Raw genomic sequence first — 15001 nt, forward strand, 5'->3', positions numbered from 1 at the left:
GCTAAGACCAATGAGGGATTAGTGAACATAAGGCTGTTCCTGCCATTGATGGAAAAAAATCTTGGATTCAACCAGAGAAGCAAATGCCCACTCATGGGAAGGCAGGGAGAGCTCCATGGGCTTCATTGTGATGGAATGGGATTGATTATGTTACATCTTTTATATTATTGACTGGTTCACAGTTTTGAATAACTATGTCAATGGATACCTAATGACTTTAGATGTAGAAGACTTGCATGATTCTACCAAGTTATTTTACAAGCAGGGACAGCTATGCATCTTATGCTGACATGGACACATATATCTTGTGGATCTGAGCTTGCATTTTGGTGCTCACTGACTTTAGTGCTTGCATAGATACCTTTGAATTGCTTTTTTAGCACTCAAGATCTTGAGTGCTGTGTTTCAGGCTGCCAGCCTTTGTGGTTTAGCTTGCTGTTTAGCACAGCTTGTAGAGGTGGGAAGCACTGAAGAGTAAACGTACAGCTTGTGCCAGCAGCTTACATGGTGATATACTGCAGGTGCTTCGAGCAAATGGCCATCTGTGAAAGTCAAAAGGAAAGAGTCCTTCGTGGGTGGAAGGGGGAACCACAGTCAGTCAGGGGGTACCATGACAGTCAATCAAGGGAAACACCCGATTACAGTATAGAAGTTTGGCGTAACATAGTACAAGGATCCATGCTATCAAGTCTAGGGATTGGACAATGGTTCTGCCCTCCAGATCAGGTGTAAGCAATCTGTAATTACATACAGATCAGTTGGAGTGCTGTTGAGATATGAGTCTGGTGGATTAGCTGGAGCTGTCTTCTTGTCACTCCAGGGAGTAGGCAATGATTAATCATGGGGGGGTTGGTCACTAATGGTCAGGGGCTTCTGTTCATGGAGTCCTGAGGAAAGCGGGCTACTCAGTCTGAGGGTTGGCATCATTGTACTAGGTCACTGAGGAAATAGTTCCTACCATTGGGGACAATTGCAGATAATAAGGTGGGACCTCATACTGAATGAGGAGGTTCATTCCTCATATATGAGGAGGTTCAAAGCGGGTTATAGTTACTCTGGTCTTTACATGGGGAAGGTAAAGAGCCCACAGGGCAAGGGAATCTCCACAGTCATTGGCTTTAGGTTAATGTGAGTACATTAAAAGTTATGTGAAAGGCTCACCTGAAGTGGGAGGAAGCTGTAAAGTCACGGGGACAGCAACAGAAAAGGGAAAAAAAAAAGGGGAAAAGCTGGTGCATCACAAATGGTGCCTACAAATCATTCACACCACCACAAAATTGGAACCTTGCTATATTGGATCGAAAATGAAGAGTACAATGACATCACAAAATGGCTGCAGCCATCTGCAAAGTGGTTGGAGTAAGTTACTGTCCCGTTTGTTTTGGGAGTGAAGTTAACAACTTTGATTTTGAACTCTCCTAGAGTGAATTGAGGTAATCATACCACTATGTATTAAGCAATACCTCCCATCTAGCATCAATCTGGACCGAACCTGCAGGTCAGTAATTGTTAAAGAATGCAGATCTCAAATTATGGCCTCAAGCAGTCATAAGAATTCTATTATGCCCACTGATTGCTTTCTTGTCATGGAAGCACAACAAGTATTATGATAACGAGGAAGTTAAAAACCTGAACCTGAAGTCCCATTTGGCAACTGCATTCTATAGCAGGTTCTCAAAGTCAATGTATTGCTGCTGTCATATTCTCAGACTGAAATATAAGTATGCAAGAACATGGCTATTGTGTGGAATATAACACCTCCCTTTTAGTGTAGAATGCTTTTATATGGCGTCTTGCTGACATAATTTACTGCCAGTGGAGTGTATGCACTTTAGTTGTCCACAGTGTAATTGGATAAGGTCATAGACCTCAGAGCTCTTTGTCAAGATATGACAATGACCCCCTGGTGGAGCCTCTAAGGCATAACATTGACATTAGCATTGTGATGGATGTGAGGGCTCAGGAGTTCCTTCAATAACACTGCCTTATCTTTCTGACACTCCCCATGGATTACTGTTCATTGAGCTCACGTTGATAATGCAGTCAAACAATAAAACAAAGAACTGCCGATGCTGGAGATCTAAAACAAAAAACAGAAATTATTGGAGAAATTGTGCAGATCTGGCAGCATCTGTGGGGAGAAAGCAGTGTTAATTTTTCAAGTCGGGTGACTCTACGTCATTCTGCCATTATTAGAGTGTTGTCTACTTGTTCCAAGTAGAAAATGATGACATAAGGACCATTTGTAGTCAACTCATTTGGCAAAAGTAATCTGGAGAGCCCATCAGCAGTCCTCTGTAATTTGGATTCTGTGCTTTAGCTGTATGTTGTTTGTGATGTTTTCTCAAGCCTACCCATTAAATGTGCCCTTTATTTTCACAGTTTCTGCATACAGAAGTGACAGTCAGCAGCAAGCTTTTCTCAGTCACTGCAACTTGCCTTCAAAAGGGAGACACTGCTTGGAAGAGCTAGACGCTAACTGGATATACGCTTGCCTCACATGCTTTTAGGTCACTTTGTGAGCATGCAGTTAGCAGTATAGATTACACTGAAATCATTGAGGAGGCATCTCAAAGCTGGTTCCTTGCCTGCCTTAACTGCATGGCACATGGTGCTCATACAAATAATGGCTCCTATATGCAAAAACAGGCCTTAACAATTTTTAAATCATTGAATGTAGAACTTTGCTCCAGTCATGTAGTGAACGTTTCCCTGCAACCAGTTTTGTTCTGTTTTGAGTAAGGATATCCTTGCCGATTTAGTGTGCACTTAACAGTTTACATCATGCTTTGAACATAAACAACTAGTCACCTCCCTTATCTCCATTCAGAGCTCTAAACAGCCCTTCCAAGTGAGACAGAGCTTCACTTGCATCTCCTCCAACCTAGTCTATTGCATCGGGAGCTCCCAATGTGATCTTCCCTACGTCAGTGACGTAGGTAACCGTTTTGCTGAGCATCTTCGCCTGGCCCGTAACAGACAACCTAACCTCCCGGTCACCGCCCATTTCAACTCCCTGCCCCACTCCCCACCCCACCCCCGACATGTCCGTCCTCAGTGTCCTCCAGTGTTGCAGCGACTCGGAATGCAAATTTGAAGAACAGCACTTTATCTTCCACCTGGACACCCTACAGCCCGGAGGATTCAACATTGAGTTCTCCTATTTCAAATAACCTTGCCACCCACCCCTCGCCTCCCCTTCCAGCCCCACCTCCTCCCTTCCATTCCACCTTCTGACCCTCCCTTCCAGCCACCAACCGGATTCATCCCTCCCATCGACCAACCAGGTCGTACCTACTACCAGTGTCCACCTATCACCACCGTTCTGCCTCAACCCCTTCCCCGCCCCCCGACTTTATCTGCAGCCCCCCCTACCCCCACATCCAGTCCTGAACAAGGGTAATACCCAAACGTTGACTGCTCCTTTCCTCCAGATGCTGCCTGGCCTGCCTCCTGCTTGTCTACCCTTAACAACATGTGCTCAAAACGCACAAAGGACTCGGACTGGGTCATGTGAACTTTTTACAACTGCTAGTAATTCAAACATAATTGTATATTCCAATTATAACTCAATTAGCTTGTCTGGAGAGCTATCTTTAAAAAAAATCAAGTCCTTTTGTCCATGCAATTAACCTTTGAATGGTTCATTGAAATCAAGAGTGCACAGATTTAAAGTAATTGGCGAAAATAAACAAATATGATATAAGGAGAAAGCTGTTTGACACAGTGAGTGAGTAGTTAGGGTCTAAAATGCGCTGCCTAAATAAATGGTAGAGACAGAGTTAATCAAATATATTCTAAAAGGAGTTAGGTTGTATTTGAAAAGGAATAGCATGGGGGGATACGAGGAGAAAGCAGAGGAATGATATTAGTGAAGTGCACATTTTGGACAGCTAGTGCAGATATGCTGGATAAATGGCCTCTTTCTGTGTTGTAATTATTCAATGATCATGTGATTCATTTGCTAAATAACTTAGAAAGCTTCCATAGACAATAATGGTCAAAAGGGCATGAAGGAAGGTCATTCACAGTCCCAGGGATATCATTGCCATTATAGAGTTAATGTTTTGGGTCCCGTGACCCTTCCTCAGAACTGGAAGGACCCGAAACATTAACTCTGTAATGGCAATGATATCCCTAGGACTGTGAACTGGTTCTGAGGAAGGGTCACCAGACCCAAAACGTTAACTCTGTTTTTTCCTTCACAGATGCTGCCAGACCTGCTGAGCTTTTTCAGCAACCTCTGTTTTTGTTCCTGATTTACAGCATCTGCAGTTTTTTCTGTTTTTATGTGATTGCCTTTAATGAGTTTTGCAGACTTACTGTCTTCTCCCCACAGGGTTGAAATGTGGAATATGGAAACAATAAATCTATGTTACAAGCAGTGAGGTAAATCAGTGTCAACCATTTTGATGTAAGCGGATACTATTTTAATATGTTTTCAAATAAATCTGAATTTTTAAAAGTCCAATTCCTGTTTTCAGTCAATGAATTAAAGTTAGTATTCAACATGAGGATATCTAAAGATGTAATGACCAAGACACCACCAACACCATCCCTGGGTACATCCTGTCCAACTGCTGGCAGACTCACCAAAGGTAGCATCAGACTGGTATACAATTGTGAGAGTGTTGGTTACCTTGGGAGTCCTTAGCATTGACTTCAGATCCCAGGATGTCTCATGATATCACTGTCAAACATGGGCAAGATAACCAGTTGCTGATTACCACCCCACTTCTCTTCCATCAGCTGATGAATCAGTACTCCTCCATGCAGAACACCAATTGGAAGAAGCACTGAGAGTGCAAAAGGTACTGAATGTATGATGGATGGGTGATTTCAATGTCCAAGAATGTCTCAGAAGCACCACTACTGAATGAGCTGGCTGAGTCCAAAAGGACACAGTTACTAGATTGGGTGTGCGTTAGATGGTGAGGGAACCAACAAGAGCGTAAAAGCTACTTGACCTCATCCTCACCAGTCTACCTGTCACAGATGTATGTGTGCATGATTGTATTAGTAAAAGTGACTGCTGCTTAGTCATTGTGGGGACAAAGTCTCATCTTCACCTTGAGAATACCCTTCATCAAGTTGTCACTAAAAACATGCAAAATGAGATTGATTTCAAACAGTTCTAGCACTCAAAACAGGGCATCTAGGAAGCACTGTGAGACATCAGCATCAGTAGCAACAGCAACAGAATTATATTCAACCATAATCTGTAATCTCATGGCCCGGCATATTCCCACGTTCCTGTTACCATCAAGTCACAGGATCAACTATGATTCAATGAAAAGTGCAAGAGGCATGTTAGGCTCAGCACCAGGTGTACCTAAAATTGAGCTGTCAACCTCACACAATCGCAGAAGTGTTTTGGTGAAAAAGAAGGCTATTCGATCCATCGTATCTGAACTGGCTCTTCAAATGAGCATCATTACTTACTGCCAATCTCCCACTTTTCCTACACCGGACCCGGGTTCAATTCCAGCCTTGGGCAACTGTCTGTGTGAAATTTGCACATTCTCCCCATGTCTATGTGGGTTTCCTCTGTGTGCTCTAGTTTCCTCCCACAGTCCAAAGATGTGCAGGCTAGGTGGATTGACCATGTTAAATTGCCCGTGGTGTTCAGGGATGTGTTGATTAGGTGGGTTATAGGGGGATGGGTCTGGATGGGATGCTCTGAGGGTCAGTGTGGACGTGTTGGGCCGAAGGGCCTGTTTCCACACTATAGGGATTTTATGATTCTATGATTTCCTTGTGCGTTATTTCTATCCAAGTAATCGTCCAACATTCTCTTCAATATCTCAATTGAACCTGCTTCACCACACTTTCAGGCAGTGCATTCCATACCCTAACTATTTGTTGTGTGAAAAAAAATTTTCTCACCTTGCATTTGCTTCTTTTATAAATCACTCTAAATCTTTGTCCTCTAGTTCTTGAGCTGCTACAGCAACAATACAGAATTGCTCACGTCACTTTGGACAATATACTGAACCTCGTTTCCATTCCTTCAAATAGCTGAAACTACACATGATAAGTTGAGAGAAGGGATCCCACAAACAATGAATCAGGTCCGAGATCTGCAGCCCTGCTACTTCCAGCTGTAAATGGTGATGGACAATAAAGCAATCAACAGGAGGATGGTCCACAAATGTCCCTATGCTTAATGATGTGTGAACCCAATTCATCAGAACAAAAGATGTGGCTGAAGCATCTTCAGTCAGAAGGGCTGAGGGGAAAAAAGCCATCTCAGCCTCGACTTGCAGTCCCAGCACCACAGATACCAGTCTTCAGCCAATTTGATTCACTCCATAATATCAAGAAACAACTGAAAGCATAGGTTATTGCAAAGACTATGGGCACTGGTAATGTGGAAAATTGCCCGAACATGTCCTGTTTACAAAATGCAAGTCAAATCTAACCTGGAAAATTACAGCTTCATCAGTCTATTGTTGATCATCAGTAAAGTGCTGGAGGAATTCATCAACAGTGCTATCAAGTAGCACGTGTTCAGCAATAACCTGTTCACGCTGCTCAATTTGGATTCCATCATGAGCACTTAGCTCCTGGCCTGATTACAACCTTGTGCCAAATATAAACACAAGTGCTGAGGTCCAGAGGTGAAGTGAAAGTACCTGCCCTTGACATCAACACAGCACTTGACAAAGTTGGGCATCGAGGAGTCCTTGCAAAACTAGAGTCAATGGGAATTGGGGAAAAGTTCCCATCTAGTTCGAGTCATACCTGCCACAAAGCAAAATAGTTACAGTTTTTTTGGAGATCAATCATCTCAGTCTCCGACATCATTACAGGAGTTCCTCAGGGTCGTGACATAGGCCCAACCATCCTCAATGACTTCATCGGTGAATTTCTCTATGATCAGAAGTAGGGATGTTTACTGATTAATGCATAATATTCAGCACCATTTGCAGCTGCTGAGATACTGAAGCATTCCATGTCCAAATTCAGTAGGAATGAGACAATATCCAGGTTTGAACTGCTAAGTGACAACTAACAATTGCACCATAAAGTGACGGATAATGACCAACAAGAAACAATCTAAAAATCACTTATAATGACACTACCATCACTGAATCCCCATTAATAACATCCTGGATGCTGCCATTGTTCAGCATCTACAAGGCTCAAGTCAGGAAAGTGATGGAATACTGTACACTTGTCTGGAAGAGTGCAGCTGCAAGAGAACTCTCAAAACATGACACCATCCAGGACAAAGCAGCCCGTTTGACTAGCACACCACCATCCACTCACCAATTCTCAAACTTCAATATTCACTGGTTTATTCAGGAATGTAAAATGGCAGCAGTGTGTACCATCTATAAGACACATTGCAGCACCTTCCAAACCTATAACTTCAGCTACCTAGAAGGACGAGGGCAGCAGTTATATGAGAACACCACCACCTACAAATTCCCCTCGAAGCCACCCACCATGCTGACTTGGAACTATGTCACTGTTGCTAGATCAAAACTCTGAAACAAAAACACAAATTGCTGGTGAAACTCAGCAGATCAGGCAGCATCTGTAGGAAGAAAGCAGAGTTCACATTCAAGTCTAGTGATTCTTCATCAGAACTGATAGCAGCTAGGAAAACTGTTGTTTATACTGAAGGTGAGGTTGGGGTTGGGAATAGGGGGAAGAGAGGTGAGTGGATAGATTTCTTTAGCCAAAGATTCCCTGCTACTGTGGCTCACAGGACCCTTAAATGTCCAACCCATATCCTGCACGTCTGCCCCACTCCTTCCCTCCCACATCAATGATAGGGTCCCCATTGTCCTCAATTACCACCCCGCCAGCCTCCTTCCTCATTATCCAAGGCCCCACATAGACCTTCCAGTGACATGGTGATTTACCTGCACTTTACTCAATCTAGTCTACACCATTCACTGCTCATTATGTGGTCTCCTCTACAGTGGGGAGATAAAGTGCAGACTGGGTGACCGCTTTGCAGAACACCTATGTTTTTCCATAAAATTGACCCTGAACTTCCAGTTGCCTGCCACTTCAACACACCGTGTTCCCTGGCCGTCAGCTCTGTCTCGGGTCTGCTGCAGTGCTCCAGTGAGCCTCAGCACAAGCTGTGATGAATAATATCACAATTCCGCTTGGGCACCCTACAGCCACTAGGACTCAACATTGAGTTCAACGACTTTAGAGCCTGAATCCATTCTTCTGTATTTTTCACCGGTTCATATCAGTCCTATTGTGACATGGATTGCTTTCAGCACAGCCTACTAATTCTTACCTACCCTCAGCACTCCTTATCACTTTTTCAGCTTCTTTTCTGTCCTGGCCTGCTATAAATAACCCGTTCATCTGCCTATCCCTTTCATATCTCTCCCTCTGGGTTCCATCTCCACTTATCCGCTCATATCTCCCCACCTTCCCCAGTTTTTCCTAGCCACCATCAGTTTTAATGAAGAGTCACCAGACTCAAAACATTAACTCTGCTTTCTCCCCACAGATGCCACCAGACCTGCTGAGTTTCTCCAGCAATTTCTGTTCTTGTTTCAGATCTCCAGCATCATTTCTTTTATCCTAGGACTTTTATGTAGTACTTTGGGTTTAAATTAGCCTCCATATTGGACTGAAGCAGTTGAAAAAGGCAGATCAATGCCTTCCCAAGGGCACTTAGGGATGGGCAATACATGCTGACCTAGTGTATTCACGTTCCCTGAACATTTTTTTTAAGAGAGTAATACTTATAAATTCAATGTAATTTTTTTGTGTATTAGAAGTTCCAGTCCCACTCCAAGACTTGAGAGCACAATTATCCAGGCTGGCACTTCTGACAGTACTAAGGGAGTGTTGCATTGTCAGACCTGTGTATGAGGCATCTGCCTGCTTGACAGCAAGTTAAAAAACTTCTATGGCATTATTTCGAAGAAGAGCAGTGTCCTGGACGATATTTATCTTTCAATCAACATCACAAAGAAACAGATAATCTGATTGTTGTCACGTTACTTTTTATAGGAGTATGCTAGGCCTAAATTGCTGCCATGTTTCCTGCATTACAACAGTCACTGCATTTGAAAAGTACTTCATTGTCTGGAAGGAACTTTGAAATGTCCAGCTGCTGCAAATTTTGTGAGCATTTTGTTTCTCTACTTTTATGAATAAAATACTAAATAGTGTTATCAGAAAAATATTATTTATTGACAAATTGATTGAAAGATTTGGATGTGACTAGGAGTGTAGCTTTTTTTTAATAGGAGTTAGTTTAGGGATTTTTGACATGGTGAATTAGGACATGATTTATTTATTCCTGCCATCTGCACTCACATTCAATTTAGATTCTATGAATGTACCTTCTTTTTCACAAATTCAATTCGCATATTAAAAAAGTGGGATTGCACATCAACAGTACAAATTATCATCCATGAATGGCAAAGAGATGGACAAATAGAATTAGTTTGGAGTGAAAAAAAAATACTCCCATTTGCATTAGGAGCAGCTCTTCTGATTCAACCTCAGAGTAATTTAAGCAAGAGATTTGATTCTGAATTTTATCTTTACGTCTGTATGGAAAATGCAATGGATCTTTTTTTCCAATTTTGTTTTCCCTGGGGTTGAGGCTCTCACTGGGAAAACAAAATTAGAAAAAGATGCCTTGTACTTTCCGGGCAAGGCTCCTGTTGGGAGTGCATTTCAGGAATTAAGACGCACATTGTGTATCATTTTCCAGTATTCACTCCCAGCTCTTTATGGCACTGGGGATTGGGAACATGTTTGGTCTGTTCCACCTGCCACATATTTTAACAAAAGGCAAAATTTGCAGAACATCTTCCATCAGTAGACATTACACATCAAAATAAAGGTAACGGTGAAGCAGTTCTGTATTTTTTATCGTATATTTATAGTTAATGACCATTTATTTCATGCACTAATGGAGCTGCATTGGATCATCATCACTTGGCAACTTTTTCTGTCACTGCACACTCGAGGGCTTTATATCTGGTTCACATTCATCCAAAGCAAATCCTTTTCCATGACACAAGTCTCAAACCTCAGTATGCTAGATTATTTTTTTCCCATTGGTGGTATCTATTTCAATATTTATTTTCGTAACCTCTGGTCTTTCTTCTAGTCTTAATGACCTTTTTCAAGAACTTGTAATCTGCACTGATTTATATCTGGTTTGTGTCTAAATATGTTCCATTGAATTACTAATATCTCATATATAATCTATAAAATAAAGAGTATTGATATTTATTTTGATGTCTTTTTCAGCAACTTTTACTTTGCAGCAAGAAACATCTGCTAGACGCTGATGATAGTGGATTTTATGTGATCTCTCTTGGGTATCCCTTGCACACTTCACTAAATTTATTTGGCAATTGCTTGTCTATGAAAATATCAACCTTGTTGTGTCTGTTTCAGCTATGATGTTGTCAAGATCTATGAACCCATGAACCCATTATTATATACTTAAGAATGCTCAAAGAACTAGATTTCACAGAAAAATATTGAAGTCATAAATAATTGAAATCGTTAATTAGTCATAACTTTTAAGGGAACATGATTGTCCGGATGAAATGCATTCATGTATACAAAAAGAAATTAAGCAAGATGACAGAGCACCATCACATCTATAAAAATCATTGGAAAAGTGAGGAGTGCCAAAGGGCTGGCAGAGCTAATGTGATTTCCATATTTAAAAAGAGTGATGGAATAAGAAGAGAGACAGACTAAATTGCTAGACGTCATTGGTAGGAAAGATAATGGAATCCTTACTCGAAAATGTAATGGAAAAGACGTCTAGAGACTTAAAATACAATACAGTAGTCAGCACAAATTCTAAAAGGAAAAATCATTCTTGCCCAAACTTGTTGGATTTGTTGTAAAGGTAACATGAAGGATATCTAAGGATAATGTACTAGACATAATAAATTTGGATTTGCAAAAAGCTGTAGATAAAGCTCAGCATAATAAACTCATTACTAAGGTCAGAACATGTACAATCAGGGGACAAAAAGCAGAATGGATAGTATGCTAGCCACAAAGCAGAACACAGACCAGAGATTACAATGGTCACTCAGACTGGGAAAGGGTGGGAAATATAATCAGTGCAAGCATCAGTCCTTGGACCAGTGTTGTTCACAATTTACATGAATAGTTGGACTTGTGAGACAGAAGCTCTATTTAAATATTTATGGATGATAACAAATTGGGAGTGCAGTTGAAAACAAAATACAGGCAAATATTCATAAACTTGCGGAATGTTTGTGAACTAATAATTGTGAAGTGGTCAGCTTTGTAAGTAATGAAGTCACATATTGCTTGGAAAATAACAACCTGAGTAGGGTAGAGGAACAGAAGGATATGAAGGTGCAGATACACAGATCCATTTTCCAGCGCTCAGCTAGGCTATTCGTTCCTCTTGTGCTTGGCAATGTAACCTTTTGCACGGTAATTAGCTTTGATAATTTGCATTCTGTTTTCAGGGTTGACATCAGAAACATAACATTTCTTTGCTAGCTAAGGTAAGTATTTGCAAATGGAAGATCCACTCTTGTATTGCTCAATCTGCTGAAATATTATTGATTTATTAGTTGCATTTTTATTTGGAGAAAATTTACAATCAGGACTAAGCTTTAATACAAATTACATTATTTCTTTGATGTGTAAGTCCATGGTGAATATAACTTTAAAATATTATCCTCCAAACTGCAAAGCTCTCTGAGACATTATTTTGAAGGTATTGGAGTCAATTTGTTAAATAGATTGAATAGAGTTCTGCAAAGTAATCCCAGTGAATTGTAATGTCATTTGAACATGTCAAAAAATGAATCTATAGTTACTGACCTACTCCAAACAACAGCTAAGCAAAGCAGGAGTTAATTCACCACATGCATGACTCTGACTTATCATCCTAAGCTATTAAAAAGAACTCTCATTAATACTCTTGAATCATCTTTGTTGACAAAATGTGTGCTTGTTTTTATAAACACAGACTGTTTATTGACAGGAAACTTCTTTGGTTGCTCCTAGTTAATCAAATGACACTACTGCTCTTTGTTCCAACAGAAAAGCTCCAAGTTTCCCTTATATTGGTTGCATGAATACAATACAGCCAGTGCTGGATAACAGAGAAAGTAATCGGACAAGTAGAAAGCCATACAAACAAGCTACAGAAAAAAAAAGACAAAAAAAAGACTTGTTTGGCGCAATGATTTTCATGACCTCAGGACATTCTTCACTGTTACTGAAGTACTTCCAAAGCGTAGTAATGGCTGTGATGCAGGGATAGCCAACTGCCAATTTGTGCACAGCAAACTTCTACCAATAGCAACAAGCTAAATGGCCACATAATTAATATTATTGATACTGGTTGAGGGATAACTTCTCACCAGCTCCTGGACGGGTAATGCTTGATAATTGTTCTTTAAAATAGTTACATAAAAAAATTTGGTGGTGGGAAATAAAAACTGTCCAGAGGTATATTATAACATCTCTGTATGGAAAGAAAAGAGAGAATTAAGAAAAATAAAACACCAATTCATCAAAGGAGCTCTAATTTTACCTTATAAACAGTGTCATGGATTTCTTTTAAAAGGGCAGTTAAAGTTTCATTGTAATATCTCTTTGAAAGAGAAACATAAATATTTTTATGAATTATCACATTTCTCTGATGTCACCTCTTGGAAATCCCATCAATGCTGAATCACATCTCAATCTTCACCCTTGATCCCTAGCACAAATTAGAACCATTACTCTCTCACACCCTCATTCTTTCCATGGTACAATCCTGATCTCTGTTCCCTTGAGGAACACACACTTGACTGTTGGTGACAGACAACTGGCTTGACCATTCATTGCCAGATCTGAATTGACCACATAAGATATGCCAGGTCTGCTTCTATTCTGCCAAAACTGCTACTGACCTACTGCAGAGAGCCAGGTGTGAAAGATAGAACTGCAGCCAAAGATCAGAAGTATGGGACTGAAATGCAGCCAAAAATTGAAGAGCAGTTCCCTCAGATAATGGAAGAGGGGCTGCAATTTCAGACATTCCACACAAATGTGAAACATTGACTCCTTCAGTCTATAGAAATTACAGATAGTCAGGGAGTCTGTGAAATGATTTAATTGTCTATTGTGTGGATCTGCCATGTGCAGCACACTCTTTGCCAAATTGCTCATTGGCAAAAGAATGACTTCCATATAGAATGCCTTCCACCAATGATTCCCATCTCCTCTGAATGATAGAACTAAGCACTAAGGCGTGTCTGGATGGCCAAAAATGGTAGAGGGTATGCGAGGAATCTTGGCTGCATAGAATGGAATAGCATAGATGGGATTTCCAAGAGATGACTTCAGTTGTGAGGTCCAGTCTTCCGAGAGAGATTTCAAGGCCCAGACTAATGAGAAAGTCTTTCTAAATGGGGGTCAGCTTGGACACAAGAGCTTCAGCTGCCTGAGCCACGTGAGCACCAAGTTCTGTCAAGGTCAAGCAGTACTATAAGATTCTCAAAGCCTTTGGCTGCTGGATATTGCCATTGTGACCATCATCAGTTGGCAGCTGGATTCCTCTCAAAGACATACATGCCAGCTTTTCTGGCGACACCGAACCCGCTCCTCCAATATCCAGTACGTCTTTGACTCTGGTCACCTTGTAAACCATCATCCCTGTCCTTGCTAACCAGCTGTATTGGTGGAAGTGCGGATTCCTGAGAAGTAGCTCTCAGGTGATGGCTGATATCTCTGGCTTGACATGACCAAGTTCCATTCCCCGATTAGTTCCTGGTAAAAGAGAGGTAGCCTCTGCAAGGAGGCTTTTAGATCCTGTCCCACCCAGGTTTATAAACTGCAGCCATATGTCCTAATTGAATTCGTTCACCTGGCTGAAGAAATTCATCACTAGTGCACATCACTTCAGCGGATGCTCAATGTAAAGGTATCCCTTAAGTGCTTGAAGGTGAAAAGTCACTATTAGTGCCTGGCTGCTCTCTCCACTATGTTTGGTGACAAACTCTGGAGGAGGAAGCATAGGTAAGCAGCCAGCCCTTGACCCTTGTTGAGCAATGCTTGAAGCATACAGTCCAGTGTCCTAGGTGAGTGGTGCCCTTGACTTCGAGCTGTTGCCAGTTCATTAGCAGGGGCTTCATCAGGTGGAGGAAGTCAGTCATGTTTCAAGCTAAAGGGCTCAGCTCTGCTGCCAGGGATCTAGTCACTATTGATCCACCAGGAATCCAGAACGATTCACCCTGTTGAGGCTGGTGTGTTACAGACCTGTTCATATTCACATACTGTCTGCAGATCAATGGGATTGTGACCATGACAATTGTTGATGTAAACTGACAACTGTACCTGACCTGCGTGGAGGCAATCCCATCAACATCTTCCACAAAGAATACAGAAAAGGCTCCACACAGATGGTATTTATTTGGTTGGGTATGGGCACCCTTAACACTCTCCTTTCCCAAAGCAAAAGAGTGCCCTCATCATCATCAATTAATCATCATCTGACACACCAAAGCGTGCACGGCAGTCAGATTTGGTTAGCAAAATTAATTTTGAGTCTAAAATCCAGCAGTCACAAATAAATATTCATGATTCACACTGTTGAGTGCCTTCTGCTGATCCAGAGAAGGGAAGGAATCTAACAGACCAGGCCTTTGGAAAATGCTGGACCTTAGCAACAGCAACATGATTGACTGACTTTGGACTGTGTGAGATAGGTTCAGTTGGATGATGTAAGCCCACAATCTTCATCCTTCTCTCCCCTTTTCCCACGTATCTGTCCGACCAGCATGTTGGCAACATTGGTGTCATACTTAAATATTACATTACAGCCAAGACTGAAATGTAGTTTTGTCTCATTAGTATTGTCTGATTCTACCACATTCTAAGCTCAATTGCTGCTGAAATCTGCACATTTTTGTTATCTGTGAATTTGGTTATTATAATATTGTTCTGGCCTGTCTCCCCATCTTCCATTGTCCATAAAATTGATTTCAATTAAAACTCTGATGCCCAA

Source organism: Rhincodon typus, chromosome 15 (assembly GCF_021869965.1).
Source record: "Rhincodon typus isolate 14 chromosome 15, sRhiTyp1.1, whole genome shotgun sequence".
Lineage (NCBI taxonomy): Eukaryota > Metazoa > Chordata > Chondrichthyes > Orectolobiformes > Rhincodontidae > Rhincodon > Rhincodon typus.